Source organism: Pseudophryne corroboree, unplaced genomic scaffold (assembly GCF_028390025.1).
Source record: "Pseudophryne corroboree isolate aPseCor3 unplaced genomic scaffold, aPseCor3.hap2 scaffold_583, whole genome shotgun sequence".
In the NCBI taxonomy this organism is placed as follows: Eukaryota; Metazoa; Chordata; class Amphibia; order Anura; family Myobatrachidae; genus Pseudophryne; species Pseudophryne corroboree.
Genome location: NW_026970182.1, coordinates 270,531 through 283,035, shown reverse-complemented (window position 1 = coordinate 283,035; position 12,505 = coordinate 270,531). Strand labels below are relative to the sequence as shown.

General features: G+C 46.3%; 2 non-coding genes across 2 annotated transcripts; one reads left to right on the top strand and one right to left on the bottom strand.

Moving 5' to 3' along the window:
• Window positions 1–335: 335 nt before the first annotated feature.
• TRNAS-ACU (transfer RNA serine (anticodon ACU)) lies at window positions 336–409 on the bottom strand. The gene has a single exon. It is a non-coding gene; the product is annotated as a tRNA-Ser (tRNA).
• Window positions 410–12,062: 11,653 nt separating this feature from the next.
• Window positions 12,063–12,229, top strand: LOC135034453 (U1 spliceosomal RNA). The gene has a single exon (XR_010229666.1). It is a non-coding gene; the product is annotated as a U1 spliceosomal RNA (small nuclear RNA).
• The last annotated feature ends 276 nt before the right edge of the window (window positions 12,230–12,505 follow it).

Below are 12,505 nucleotides of genomic sequence, written 5' to 3'. Positions count from 1 at the left end.
TGAAACTGTACTTTTGATTCATTGTTATTTAAACATTTTCCAAAATAAGGAAGGCTACCGTAAAATAACTAAGTCTTAATTGTGGCTTTGTATTTGAGTTTTCTTTTTGATAAACATGTTTCTACTGTTCTTTGCATAATTGAACATATTACCTTTGTATTGTACGAGGAAAAAACTCAATAAAAATTATTAAAAAAAAAAAAAAAAAAAATCACTGAATCAAATCTAACTCTGATTACATCAGAAAAGGCCAGGTACCCTACACCATAACAGGGGGTTTGAAATTTTGACTTGTCTACTTAAAGATCACCAAAATCTGATAACAAGGTCAATTACGTCCCTGGGTGGGATTGAACCACCAACCTTTTGGTTAGTAGCCGGACACACTAACCGATTGCGCCACAGAGACACTTCGCAAAAAGTGGCTACTGACAAAGGCTAATAAGCATACATCTAAAACTTTTCCTAGAAAAACTTTAAAAAGTCAATAATCTGGAGAGTTTTTTTAAGATGTTTCTTCCATCAACCAACGAAGAAACACATTGGTACTTTCCCATGATGAGTGAGTGCTTTAGGATCTCTTGCACTTACATGTGCAGCAGAGTACTGCAATGGAAGCATGCTGGGCCCATTACCCAGAGGTAGGCAGATTGAAACTATCCTCTGCTATATGCATTTTTTTTGTTAATTAAAGTAATCCAAAACTGGGATTGATATGTTAGCTCTTTTATGTTTTCTTAAAGTACAATAACTTTTACCATTTTAATTTGTTTTAATAGTATATTGACAGTATTGTTTTCTTTCAAAAATCTACTTAATTTTTTTTACCCTATTATTAAAATGGTAATTGACAAAAACAAACTACATTTGTTTGGGAGAAAAATGCAAAGGTACAAGACAGCTTTTCCTTGCCAATATCTCTCTTTTGCAAAGAGCTACGCATTGGAAAATTCAGGGCTATACCGTGTAGATGAAGCACTAACAGGAGGCTTTAAAATTTTCTTTCTAGTGTCCTTCGTTTGGGAGAAAAATCCAATGGTACAAGACAGCTTTTCCTTGCCAATATCTCTCTTTTGCAAAGAGCTGCGCATTGAAAAATTCAGGGCTATGCCGTGTAGATGATGGCCTAACAGGAGGCTTTAAAATTTTCTTTCTAGTGTCCTTCGTTTGGGAGAAAAATGCAAAGGTACAAGACAGCTTTTCCTTGCTAATATCTCTCTTTTGCAAAGAGCTGCGCATTGGAAAATTCAGGGCTATTCCGTGTAGATGATGGCCTAACAGGAGGCTTTAAAATTTTCTTTCTAGTGTCCTTCGTTTGGGAGAAAAATGCAAAGGTACAAGACAGCTTTTCCTTGCCAATATCTCTCTTTTGCAAAGAGCTGCGCATTGGAAAATTCAGGGCTATGCCGTGTAGATGATGGCCTAACAGGAGGCTTTAAAATTCCAAACGAAGGACACTAGAAAGAAAATTTTAAAGCCTCCTGTTAGGCCATCATCTACACGGCATAGCCCTGAATTTTCCAATGCGCAGCTCTTTGCGATTACAATCCAACCTGAATCAGGCTCTATTACCTATCACAATGCAGTGCAGGTAGTACAAAATGGGGTTAATATAGGAGAAAAACCCCCAGAGCTGTGCTCCTTAACTGTCCCTGGTGGCTAGTGGAGCGGCTGCCCAGTAATCAGTGTCCACGCCAGTGCGCACACGGCCCGCCCCCTACAGCCACGCTGGATCTCGGTATAGTGTGGGCACAGAAGCCCCTTACCTCCCTTTCATCAGCGGCCTCGTGATCCCGGAGGGCGGTGTGTGTGTGACTGACCTTAGGAAGAAACCGGAGCCTCCGCTGCAGTGACCCAGCAACCAGGGCACGGGAGTATACTGCGCCGCTGGGAGTGATGGAGCTGCAGTAAAGATGTCTATTAGACCTAGCCTGCTGCAGCCCTTGGAGATTCTTATAAAAAAAGTTCTTCTTTTCTTGTCAAAATTAATAGCTAAGAATAGGCTGCCTGAGGCAGCCCCCTGTTAAGTGGCCTGCTACTGAAGGCACCAACTACAAACTGAGCTCCCTGTTCATGGAAGCGAGGTTATAGAGCAGGGGGCGCTGAGCATCTTGGGAACAGTCAAAAGCTTTGAGCCTGTTGGTGCCTCAGATCAAGATCCTACTCTACACCCCAATGTGAATCCTTGTGGAGTCCAGTGTACCCCACAGAAGAAATGAATGTGTCACACCCATTGGCAGCAACATTAGAATAGCTGCTGATGGGCACAATTGAGAAAGGAAGGGGGGAAAACATTTGAATCCAGCACATATATGTAATTTGAATATGTAATTTGTACCTTCCTACTTTAAAATGTAATGGATGAACCTCACCCTGTGAGAACTATCTTTATGATCAAGAGATCTCATATGCAAGATAAGTATGTGTTGGCAGAGGCGCTCACTGGGCAGAGATGCTGATCGCATCTCTGGCATGTGCCGGTGCACTGCGGCACCAGCACACACACACACTTCAGACCTGATCTCCTGTTGTGTGAATATGCACAGCAGAGATCAGGTCTGAATTAGGCCCTATATACAGCTGTCAGTAAGGCAGGGATCTGCTGCTGCCAGTGAGGCAGGGATCTGCTGCTGCCAGTGAGGCAGGGATCTGCTGCTGCCAGTGAGGCAGGGATGTGCTGCTGTCAGTGAAGCAGTGATCTGCTGCTGTCAGTGAGGCAGTGATCTGCTGCTGTCAGTAAGGCAGGGATGTGCTGCTATAAGTGAGGCAGGGATGTGCTGTTGTCAGTGAAGCAGGGATGTGCTGCTGTCAGCAAGGCAGTGATCTGCTGCCCACTATCTCCCTATCACCCCTGCCTGAGTCACACACTTTCCCTGTCACCCCTGCCCCAGTTACCCACTATCTCCCAGTCACCGCTGCCTCAGTTAACCACTATACCTGCGACCCCTGCCTCAGTCACCCACTATACCAGTCACCCCTGCTTTAGTCACCCACTATCTCTGTCACCCCGGCCTCAGTCACCCACTATCTCCCACTCATACATGCTTCAGTCACCCACTATCTCCCAGTCATCCCTGCCTCAGTCACCTACTGACACCAGTGCAGACATTTCTGCTGCAGCCTCTCCACTCTCCAGCGTGAACGTCCTGACGACTGAGGAAATCCGCTTCCCAGTTGAGGACTCCGGGAATGAACACTGCCGATATTGCTGGCAGATGACGTTCTACCCAACTGAGGATTTTTGATACTTCCAGCTTTGCTATGCAATTTCGAGTGCCGCCTTGATGATTTGTGTACACTACCGTGGTGGCGTTGTCCGATTGTACTTGAACAGGCCTGTTCTGTACTAGAGGCAGGGCCAGTGTCAATGAATTGAACACTGCCTGCAATTCCAGAATGTTTATCGGGAGGAGAGATTCCTCCCTGGTCCACCGATGGTGAAGGGTCGTCATCACGGCCATGACCTTGGTGAATTTCCGAGGTGCCGTGGCCAAACCAGAAGGCAGGACCTGAAATCCAAAAACTAACCAGGCACAACACTGCTTAGCTTCCAACATCAGATGAGATTGGACATATCCAGTGTGATGCGGCTGTAGATGATTTTTGCTGTTTCTAACTTCTACTTCTAACTACTGGTACATCAATGAATAAGTTTCAAAATAGAATGCATCAAGAGAACGGTGTTGGTAGTATAAAACTACCTACAGCACCTGGTATTCCCAGGTGGTCTCACATCCAAGAACAAACCAGGCCTAAAATCAGGTGATATTGGGCATATACAGTGTGGTGTGGCTGTAGATGAGCTTAGTGGTTTCTGTTAGAGTTCTTCTACTTCTAACTACTCGTACATAAATGAGTAAGCGGACGATTTATTAAACCTGGTGAAATGATAATTTGCATGGTGATAAAGTACCAGCCAATCAGCTCCTAATTGCCATGTCACAGGCTGGGTTTGAAAAATGACAGTTAGGAGCTGACTGGCTGGTACTTTATCACCTTGCACTTTATCAGTTCACCAGGCTTAATAGATCTGCCCCAATGTTTCAAAATGGAATGCATCAAGAGAACGGTGTTAGTATTGTAAAAATACACACAGCTCCTGGTATTTCCTGGTGGTCTCCCATCCAAGTACTAAAACCAGGACCAACACTGCTCAGCTTCCATGATCAGGAGAGATTGGGCAAATCCAGTGTGCTGTGGCTGTAGATGAGCTGGTGGTTTTTATTACAGCTCTTCTACTTCTAACTTCTGGTACATAAAAGAATACATGTAAAAATTGAATGTACCAAGAAAATGGTGTTGGTAGTTTAAAAACACCTAAAGAATCTGATACTACCAAGCAGTCTCCCATCCATGTATTAACAAAGTCCAATACTGCTTTGCTTCAAAAATCAAATGAGATTGGGCATATCCAGTGTGGTGTGGCTTTAGATAAGCTTTGTGGTTTCTGTTAGAGCTCTTCTACTTCTAACTACTGGTACATTAATGAATATGTATAAGGTTGTAGTTTATCCAATATGCCTTTACTACCTTACCTTTCAACCCCCCCTCCCCTCTTCTCCTTATAGCTTCCTTAGTTCTCTCCTCCTCATGTGTGCGTTATTTGTTTTCTCATACGTCCTAGATGATGCTGGGGTCACATTAAGAACCTTGGGGTATAGACTGGATCCACAGGAGACATGGGCACTTTAAGACTTTCAAAGGGTGTGAACTGTCTCCTCCCTCTATGCCCCTCCTCCAGACTCCAGTTTTAGTATTGTGCGCAGTGATACTGGATGCACTACAGGGGAGCTCTACTGAGTTTCTCTGAAAAGACTTGTTAGTTTTTTTTATTTTCAGGGAGGCTGCTGGCAACAGTCTCCCTGCTTCGTGGGACTTAGGGGAGAGAAGTATGACCAACTTCTAGTGAGTTCAATAGCTCTGCTTCAGGCTGACAGGACACCATTAGCTCCTGAGGGTGATGATCGCTGGGTACGCCTAGATGCACACTCCCGCAGCCTGCCGTCACCCCCTTACAGAGCCAGAAGACAGGTGAGTAGCAGAAGAACAGAAGACTTCTTCTCCAGTGATGGCATTCTGAGGTACCGAGCAGCGAGCGGAACGCTGCGCGCCATGCTCCCACACAAACACAGGCACTGCAGGGTGCAGGGCACGGGGGGGGGGGCACCCTGGGCAGCATAAATTCCTCACAAAAGGCTGGAAAAAGTGGACATTAGTGCCTGGGCACTGTCCTTACCCCGCTAGCATAATTAATTATTTCTGAGCAGGACAGATACGCGCCATTACAGTAGCGGGGCTTCTTCCTCACCTCACCAGAACATCTTTAGAGCATTACAAGTCTATCACTATAGAGTTTATTATTTCCCAGACTGTGTACTTTTGGCGCTGGATTGTGAGCTGAAAAATCCTCTGTGTCCCTCTGACAGATTTACTGACGGTCTGTCCCCCATAAGCCGATGTGTCTGTGGGTACTTGGTACATGTGTGTCAACATGTCGATGGCTGAATGTTTTTCCCAAGAGGAAACTATATCAGGAATGCAGACATATGATGGTGGCCCTGTTGGCACCACCAATAACTGACTGGGTAAAAGTTTCAGTAATATCAGAGTAAGGTTGGATAAATCTGTGTCCCATACACAGACGTAGAGAATAGATGTGATGTTCATGGCTATGTTTCTTTTCCCTCAGGCCCCGCGGGGTCGCAAAAATGTTATTTTGCCCAGTTACTACACACTGATACTGACACGGATACTGATTCCTATGTCGACCATAATGTTTCCTGATTAGATCCAATATTGGCAAGGAGCATTCAGTACATGATTGTGGATATTAAGGACATATTAAAATCACTGAAGAACCTGCTGTTCCTGACAAAGGGGTCTATATGTATGTATATATAGATATATAATGAAAGCTGATGTAACGTTCCTCCATCTCTGTTTGAGAAAGTCTGGGCCAGCTCGACAAGATGGTTTCAAATCCCCAAAAGGATTCTGGTTGTTTATTCATTTCCCGCCGCGGACAGAAAAAAGTGGGAGTCACCCCCTGTTCTGCACGGGGCCCTGTCACAAATCCAGCGGATCGTATGCAGGAAGCTACATTATTTCTAGTTATGTAACCAAGGGTACATTACTTAGACCTGCCATTACATGTGCATGGGTGAGTAGTAGTATTCAAGAATTGGTCGAATACCTTGTCATCCGATATAGATACCTTGGAGAGATGGGATACTCCTTACGTTGTATCATATCAAGGACACTGCAGCATACTTACGTGAGACTGCAAGGGATATAGGACTCTTGAGTTCACGGGCCAATTTCATGGCAGTCTCGGATAGGAGGGCATTGTGGATTCACCAAGAGAATGCTGATGCTGACTCCAAGAAGAAAGGGAGTCCCTTCCCTATGAAGGTGAAGCGTTGTTTGGTGACTGCCTAGTTAATTTGGTCTCGGCAGCTCCCGCAGGTAAGTCAACCTTCTTGCCCTATGTTCCCTCCCAACGGATGAAGACGCATCATTATCTGATGCAGTCATTTCGGCCCAATAGATATGCAAGAAGTTAAGATTCCCCTTTCTTTGCAGGTAGAGGAAGGAGAAGAGGGAAGAGGTCTGCATCCTCTTCAAGATCGCAGGAGCAGAGATCATCCTCTGCTTCTGCCAAATCCACCGCATGACGCTGGGGCTCTCTTGCAGGAGCCCGCACCAGTGGGGGCACGTCTAAAACTCTTCAGTCAGTTCTGGATTCATTCGGACATGGACTCGTGTGTTTTACAAATAGTGTCCCAAGGGTACAAACTGGGGTTTCAAGACGTTCCCCCTCACCGATTGTTCAAATCGGCTTTAGTCAGCAGGGAGCAGGTTTTTATTCAAGCCTCTTCGTGGTCCCTAAGCCGGACAGCTCAGTCAGACCAATCTGAAATCTGAAATCCCTCAATTTCTACCTAAGGAAATAAAATTTCAAGATGGAATCTCTCAGTGCAGTGATCTCCAGTCCGGAGGAAGGAGATTTCATGGTTTTGGTAGACATAAAGGATGCCTACTTACATGTTCCCATTTAGCCTCTGCATCAAGCTACCTGAGGTTTGCAATTCAGTATTGTCATTACCAATTTCAGACATTGCCGTTTGGTCTGTCCACGGCTCTGAGGATTTTCACCAGGGTGATCGCAAGCAAGGAGTAACAATTATCCCGTACTTGGATGATCTTTTGATAAAGGCGAAATCCAGGGACCAGTTAGTGCAAAACATTGCACTCTCCCTGACAGTTCTTCAACAACATAGTTGGCTCCTAAACTTGCCAAAATCGCAGTTGGTCCCAATGACGCGGTTGTTGTTTTTGGGAGTGATACTGGACACAGAAGAGGTTTTCTTCCAGTGGAAAGGCTCTGGAGATCCAGAGTCTGGTCAAACAAATTCTGAAACCAGCAAGAGTGTTAATCCATCAATGCATTTGGTTGCTGGGTAAGATGGTTGCGGCCTACGAGCCCATTCAGTTTGGCTGGTTCCATGCCAGAGTGTTCCAGTGGGACCTGTTGGACAAGTGGTCCGGATCCCACCTACACACGCACCGGAGGATAATCCTGTCTTCCAAGACCAGAATCTCACTCCATTGGTGGCTGCACAGTTCTCACCTCCTAGAGGGGCGAAGGTTCGGGATCCAGGACTGGATCCTAGGGACCATGGATGCAACCCTCCGAGGCTGGGGAGCAGTCACACAGGGGGAAAACGTCCAAGGAAGATGGTCAAGTCGGGAAAGTTGTCTCCACATAAATGTTCTGGAGTTAAGGGCCATTTAATAACTGCAGACACAGTACGCACTGGGACGGGTGCCCAGCATCCTCTACGGAATAAGAGAAAAGGATTTACCTGTAGGTATTAAAATCCTATTTTCTCTAACGTCCTAGAGGATGCTGGGGACTCCGTAAGGAACATGGGGATAGACGGCTCCGCAGGAGACATGGGCACTTTAAGAAAGACTTTAGTTCTGGGTGTGCACTGGCTCCTCCCTCTATGCCCCTCCTCCATACCTCAGTTTGATACTGTGCCCAGTGGAGACTGGGTGCTTTTCAGGAGCTCTCCTGAGCTTTCTGACAGAAAGTATTTTGTTAGGTTTTTAATTTTCAGGGAGCACTGCTGGCAACAGACTCCCTGCATCAAGGGACTGAGGGGAGAGAAGCAGCCCTACTCTCCGAGTTGCAAGGTCCTGCTTCTTAAGCTACTGGACACCATTAGCTCCAAAGGGATTAGCTCCAAAGGGATTGGTACGCAGGATCTCACCCTCGCCGTCCGTCCCAGAGCCGCGCCGCCGTCCCGCTCGCAGAGCCGGAAGATAGAAGCCGGGTGAGTATGAGAAGAAAAGAAGACTTCAGAGGCGGCAGAGGACTTCATGATCTTCATTGAGGTAACGCACAGCACTGCAGCTGTGCGCCATTGCTCCCATACACCTCACATACTCCGGTCACTGTAAGGGTGCAGGGCGCAGGGGGGGCGCCCTGGGCTGCAATATAAACCTCTTTTTGGCAGAAATATAACATATATACAGCTGGGCACTGTATATATGTATGAGCCCCCGCCAATTGTACAGTTTAAGCAGGACAGAAGCCCGCCGCCGAGGGGGCGGGGCTTCTCCCTCAGCACTCACCAGCGCCATTTTTTCTCCACAGCACCGCTGAGAGGAAGCTCCCCGGACTCTCCCCTGCTTATACCACGGTAGACAAGAGGGTTGAAAAGAGAGGGGGGGGGCACATAATTTGGCGCAAATTACTTACAGCAGCGCTACTGTGCAAACATTAAGTTACTGTGCTATTCCTGGGTTATATAGCGCTGGGGTATGTGCTGGCATACTCTCTCTCTGTCTCTCCAAAGGGCAGAGCCGGCCATAGGCATAGGCAAACTAGGCAATTGCCTAGGGCATTTGATATGCCTAGGGGCATCAGCAACTTCTGCTGATTAAAATGATATGCGGCATGCCTATATTCTGTGTGTAGCATTTCATATGCAGATACAGCCACAGTCTCACACAGTATATAGGCGTGCTGCATATCATTTTAATCGGCAGAAGCTGCGTGTGCATCCTAACAACATAGCAATGCAAATAAGATGCATTTTAATAAAAAAAGGTGCCCCAACGTTAGCATTGAGGCAAGATTTATGAGGACACATCTGTATCCAAGCAGAGGCAGAGGTCACAGTGTTAGTGGCAGTGTGAGTGCTGTGTGCATGTGAGTGGGTTGATTGTGCAGTAGTGTTCGGAATATGAGTAAGGAGCATTATGTGTGTCATGTAAAAATGCATTAATAATGTGCAACATATGTGTAAGGGGCACTATGTGTGTCATTATGTGTATAAGGGCATTAATAATGTGCGGCATATGTGTAAGGGACATTGGTGGTCATTCCGAGTTGTTCGCTCGGTAATTTTCTTCGCATCGCAGCGATTTTCCGCTAATTGCGCATGCGCAAGGGTGGTCATTCCGAGTTGTTCGCTCAGTAATTTTCTTCGCATCGCAGCGATTTTCCGCTAATTGCGCATGCGCAATGTTCGCTCTGCGACTGCGCAAAGTAAATTTGCTATGCAGTTAGGTATTTTACTCACGGCATTACGAGGTTTTTTCTTTGTTCTGCTGATCGTAGTGTGATTGACAGGAAGTGGGAGTTTCTGGGCGGAAACTGGCCGTTTTATGGGTGTGTGTGAAAAAACGCTGCCGTTTCTGGGTAAAACGCGGGAGTGTCTGAAGAAACGGGGGAGTGTCTGGGCGAACACTGGGTGTGTTTGTGACGTCAAACCAGGAACGAAACTGACTGAACTGATCACAGTTGTCGAGTAAGTCTGGAGCTACTCAGAAACTGCTAAGAAGTGTCTATTCGCAATTCTGCTAATCTTTCGTTCGCAATTTTGATAAGCTAAGATTCACTCCCAGTAGGCGGCGGCTTAACGTGTGCAATGCTGCTAAAAGCAGCTTGCGAGCTAACAACTCGGAATGAGGGCCATTATGTGTAAAAGGGCATTAATAAAGGTTGTCATAATGTGTAAGACGCATTATGTTTATAAGGACATTAGTGATGTGTCTCATATGTGTAAGGGGCATTACTGTGTGGAATTATGTGTATAAATGCATTACTAATGTGTGGCATTATGTGTATAAGGTGCTCTAATATGTAGCGTTGCGTATAGAAAGGGCATTTACTGTGTCGTCTAATGTGAATAAAGAGCAATAGGGTGTGGTGTAATGTAAATAAGGAGCAATTCAGTGTGATGTAATGTGAATACGGAGCACTACTGTGAGAAGTAACGTTTATAAGGTAAAGTAATACTACTGTGGGATGTAATGTGAATTATGGACACTATCGCGTGATCAAATGTGAATAAAATTGCAGTACTGTGTTGCGGAATTTTAATTGGGGGTACTATTGTGTGGACATGCCCATTGCCAGCAAAAACACACCCCTTTTTGGACTGTGCGCCAAATGTGCGAACTGTTCCTGTTTAAAATATAGGGGGTACAAACACCAAAATAAGTACTGTTATGGGTGAGGGTTGATGGTGCTGGGAAAGAGGTGCAAGGTCAGAGGCGGAACCAGCGGTGGTGCTAGGGGGCACCAGGCAAAATCTTGCCTAGGGCATCATATTGGTTAGGGCCAGCTTTGGCAAAGGGCCTTGTGGGGGAAATGTCTTCAGTAAAAGCATTCCCTGTGTGTGTGGTGTGTCGGTACGCGTGTGTCGACATGTCTGAGGAAGAAGGCTATATTAGAGAGGAGCGGGAGCAAATGAATGTGGTGTCTCCGCCGACACCTGATTGGATGGATATGTGGAATGTTTTAAATGCTAGTGTAAACTCATTGCACAAAAGATTAGACAAGGCTGAAGCTTTGGGACAGTCAGGGTCTCAACCCATGCCTGATCCTATGTCGCAGGGACTGTCAGGGTCTCATAAGTGCCCACTATCCAGATTGTTGACACAGATACTGACACGGATTCTGACTCCAGTGTCGATTACGATGATGCAAAGTTACAGCCAAAATTGGCAAAATACATTTGATATATGATTATGGCAATAAAAGATGTTTTGCACATCACAGAGGAGCCCCCTATCCCTGACAAGAGGGTACATATGTACAAGGGAAAGAAGCCTGAGGTAACCTTTTCCCCTCACACGAGCTGAACGAGTTATGTGAAAAAGCTTGGGAATCTCCTGCAGATTTCCAAAAGGATTCTTATGGCGTATCCTTTCCCATCAACGGATAGGTTACGATGGGAATCCTCCCCTTGGGTGGACAAAGCATTAACACGCTTATCCAAGAAGTTAGCCCTCCCGTCCCAGGATACGGCTACCCTCAAAGAGTCTGCTGACCGCAAACAGGAGATTACCCTGAAGTCCATTTACACACATTCAGGTACCTTACTCAGACCGGCAATTGCGTCGGCCTGGGTGTGTATGTGTAGTGCTGTAGCGGCATGGACGGATACTCTAGATAAGGATACTATTTTATTGCCCCTGGGGCATATAAGAGATGCTGTCCTATATATGTGTGTATGCAAACTACAGGTGGTGCTGCATGGCTCACACCCTTTTACTTGTCTTGTAGAGCAACTCTGGAGCTGTTACTGGGTCCAGCTGCTGCAAGAAATCAGCTTGAATGCTTCAGGGGCTGGGGCATGGCCAACATGAGCCCCACACTGATGGGGGTGTATAAAGCGATCTAGGGGTCATCCAAGCGCAACCCCACAAAGGCCGCCATGCCCTGCGTGACCATTTTCTCTTTTCATATGCAGACGAGGGTTGCAGCCAACTATACCCATTGCTTGGATGACATCACCATATGCGAATCCATCTGCTGCAGGCCTTCCCCCAGGAATGCTTGCACTAGTTGTTGCATTTGGTTTGTTGTTTGGGGGGTGCTTCAGTATTAGGCAGCCTTCTTCCCTCACACATTCGTCTGAAAATGTGTTCTCCCTGCAGTTGTTGTCCCCAGATGAGAGTTCCCTTGTGCTGCCTCAGTTGAATCTCCTTTACTTGACGGAGGTGTGCCTGAGCAGCGGCCCTCCCCAGCCCTATCTCAAATCATACTTATTTTGCTTAGGTGATTCCATGGTCATGAAGATTGTTTTCCCAGGGTGAGGTTCATTCATTGCATTCTGGGTATGCTGACCTCTGTGATTTCCCCAAATGTGGGAATCTCGACTGCATAATTTGTGGTAGGGGGGGGGGACTGCATTTGTGCTTTCCCCTGGTTGGCTCTGGTATAATTTAGATCTCATTGTCTCAGGTCTCTCTCCCGCCTAGTTTGCTGTCTGTTTCCACTTCTCTTTTCTTGAGCCCCTCCCTTCTATGCCCTTGCGCACTATCCTGACTTCTCCCGTCTGCTTACTTTGTGCCTTCCAACGCACAATGCGAACTACAGGTGGTGTTGCAGGGCCCACACCCTTTTATTTGCCTTACAGAGCAGCTCTGGAGCTGTTACAGTGCCCAGCTGCTGCAAGAAATCAGCTTGAATGCTTCAGGGGCT